Source organism: Humulus lupulus, chromosome 8 (genome assembly GCF_963169125.1).
Source record: "Humulus lupulus chromosome 8, drHumLupu1.1, whole genome shotgun sequence".
NCBI lineage: Eukaryota > Viridiplantae > Streptophyta > Magnoliopsida > Rosales > Cannabaceae > Humulus > Humulus lupulus.
The window spans coordinates 97240630-97243893 of NC_084800.1; positions in this window are offsets into that span (position 1 = coordinate 97240630).

A 3264-nucleotide genomic window follows, 5' to 3' on the forward strand; every position below is an offset into this window, starting at 1 on the left:
TTAATACTACTATTATTGACCACGATTTTTGCCAACTGCGAGTAGACACAAAAAACTACGATATACATTGAATAGAAGATAAATGACACAAGTAATTTTATAGTGGTTCAGCCCCAATTCGTTAGTAATAACCTAATCCACTTAGAGTTGTGATATATTTGGCCTACACTTGAGATCAGATGAACCTGAGTCAATCAATTGAGTTTCTCAAATGCAAGTGAAAAGATACAATGTGTCTCTCTCTAAACTTTCAGTAAAAATACTCCCAGAATCCGATCCCCCAAATGATGCCATGAGCCATTTATTTATAGGCTCATGGATCGTACATGAAAAATACCCCGCTTTGACGGGGTCCTTGATTGTTTCAACAACTTTAATTAATGAATAATAAATAAATTACATCAATATAACTATTATTCCGGGATGTTTTAGATATTCCCGCAGCAGTTGCGAATGATTCCGGTTGAAGCTGTTACTGAGGCCTTACCAAAGAGTCACCTAGATGATAACTTCTAAGATAACTGGTCAGCTAAGACAACACCAAACATCTAGTCGGCATGGGCACAAAATTGAGCATGGAACCCTCTGGTTGGCATAGGCACAAAATTGAGCATGGAACACTCTGGTCGGCTAAGGAAAACATACCTCTGGTCGGCCATGTTTCATCCCTGGTCATGCATGACACATTTCTGGTCTCAACCTTTCTCATTTCCTTAGTCAACAAATTGATAAAAGTGTGTTATCAACTGACACGTATCTATCCAATTGCCACATCATTAAATATAAATATTTGGGGATAACATTTGGCCCCCAAGTTTATTATATGATTTTCTCATATGATAAACTTTTCATACTCTTAGCAAGGATCCGCAGTAAATTTAGCAATTAATGTGTCCCAAAACTCTCAAAATAACCTTTGACATTCTCCCGCTTTTTTAAAATAATAAAACATCTCATTTATTAAAATGGCAGTTACTTGCTTTAAATCGTGGGAGAAAGAATACCAAGGGTTTTCAGGTGAGTGAAGAGTCTCCCTTCTCCTGCTTTAAATAGAGGCAAGGGTTGGTCAAGACTCCACAAGCAAAAAACAAAAGAAATCCTTCATTTCTTCTTGGTCGAACCCTCCTCATTCTTCCAAGGTGTGTCAACTTCCTCAATCAATCTTCAAGCCTTCTCAAGAAATCAAAGGCTCTTCAAAACATTTGGGTAAGCTTCCTCTTCTTCATCTTTATATTCAAGCTTTGTAAACTTATTAAAAAGTTTACACAAAAACTTGACTAAAAAGCTCAATGCTAAAACCCCATGGTGAAACACATTCTTGGATTTTTTTCACGATGAATCTTGGTAGGATAAAGACTTTGTGGCTAATATAGTGTAGTTTAGGCTTTGGGTTAGTCAGTTTTTCTTTCAATTTCATGAAATTTTGCAAGAAAAATTATTTCCCACTACACATTTTAACTCTAGGTTTATGGGTTTAAGAACATATGAAATTCCTATGAGACTTGTTAAACTCTTAGAATTCCACCCTTTGATCTTGTTTGCATAGTCTAAGATTAGGAAAACATGTTCATGGACCATACTCCTTAACTTCTATCCCATCAAATTGTGGCCTCAATTACCCCTAGCTGATCGGACATTTATTTGGTCTTCGAGACCCAAAAAAATTATGGGTGCTTAGTTTCTTTCTGCTTGGATGCTTGCCTTGCTCCTCGGGAATGCCCTCTCCATTTGGGGCACACAATCTCCTCAGATAGCAGCCTTTGGCATGCTGGCTCCTCGGCATTAGGGCGGAGCTCCTCGAATGCGCACCTCCCTCGGCGCGCCTAGCTTCTCGGATGCGCACCTGCCAGCTCCTCAGATGCATGACAGCAGCTCCTCGGATATACCTGCAGCAAATCCTCGGATGCGCACCTGCTGCAGCTCCTCGGATACACGGGAAGCAGCTCCTCGGACGCACCTGTAGCAACTCCTCAGATGCACACAGATCTCCTCGGACACCTGACTCCTCGGACGCATGGCAGAGCCGCTCAGATGCGCGCTCTCTCGGAGCACCAGCCCAGCATCTCCTTGGGTACACCAGCTTGGCAGTGCAGCTCCTTAGACAGCAGCCCTCGGACACCTGGCTCCTCGGACACGCGCAAAGATCCTCGAACACATGGCTCCTCAAACGCGTGCCTGCCAGCAGCTCCTCGGCATGCCCCTCGAGTTTCTCGAACACATGACCCTCATAGTCCCTCAAACATGCAGTACATTTGCTCAGATAGATGGCATAGCCACTCGGGGGCATGCCAAAGCCTTATGCCCTGAATACTTCATTTAAATCTCTCAATAGTATTATTACTTCCCTAAATGTTTCTCTTTGGGGAAAATTGATTCCTCTTCTCAAAGAAATTATTTTCGTAGTGCATATATTTTTTGTTTACATTCATTCTCTGTTTGGCTTACTCACCTCCCCTTATTTTTTTGTAGATGAATCGCTTCGGCTATGTGACAACCAGACAGATTCTGACACCTGGGCTCCCACTTCAAGGGACACTCTTTCGAGCAGTGACTCTTCCTCCAAATCTCCCAGCGGACGAACTCCTGAGGACCGTCTTCGCTGCCTTAAGAAAATCTTCCCGCGATCGGCTTTGTATTTTCTTCACGAAGATTAGTTTCTTAAGCAACAACACCAGCACCAACCAATGAGGGTAAAGAAATCTAATCGACTTCCTCAAGAACAAGATCCTCAGGTTGCTCGTAGAGCAACACAAAAGGTGGTAGACAGCGCACCCCATGTGGGAGAAAATTTACTAGGAGAAGCTGAGACTAAAGCCTCTTCAAGACCTGCGCAAGCTCGAAAAACTAGAAAATCCAGAAGAAAAGATACCCAAACATTTGCCACAGAAATTCAACAGACCACATCATGTAGGTTGAGGAACAAAGAAAATGTTGCGCCTTCCTGGTTTGTAGCTAAACCTTCTAAGCTACACTCTAAAATGTTCGATAAACATATCGAAGCTTTGGGTTTAGAAGGAGTGAATGACATATGCCCACGCCTGAACCAAAGAGCCAACAATCCTAGTGGAGCCTATTGCGCCTGGTATAAGTATCATATATATGCAGGAGCTACAATTCCTTTGCACCCATTCTTCAGATCAATAGCAGATTATTTCAATGTGTCTCCCTTTCAGATTGCTCTAAATAGGATACAAGCCTTGTCTACCCTATACATTCTCTACCACTTCTAGGGTTGGAACCCGCCTAGTCCTCATGAAGAACACT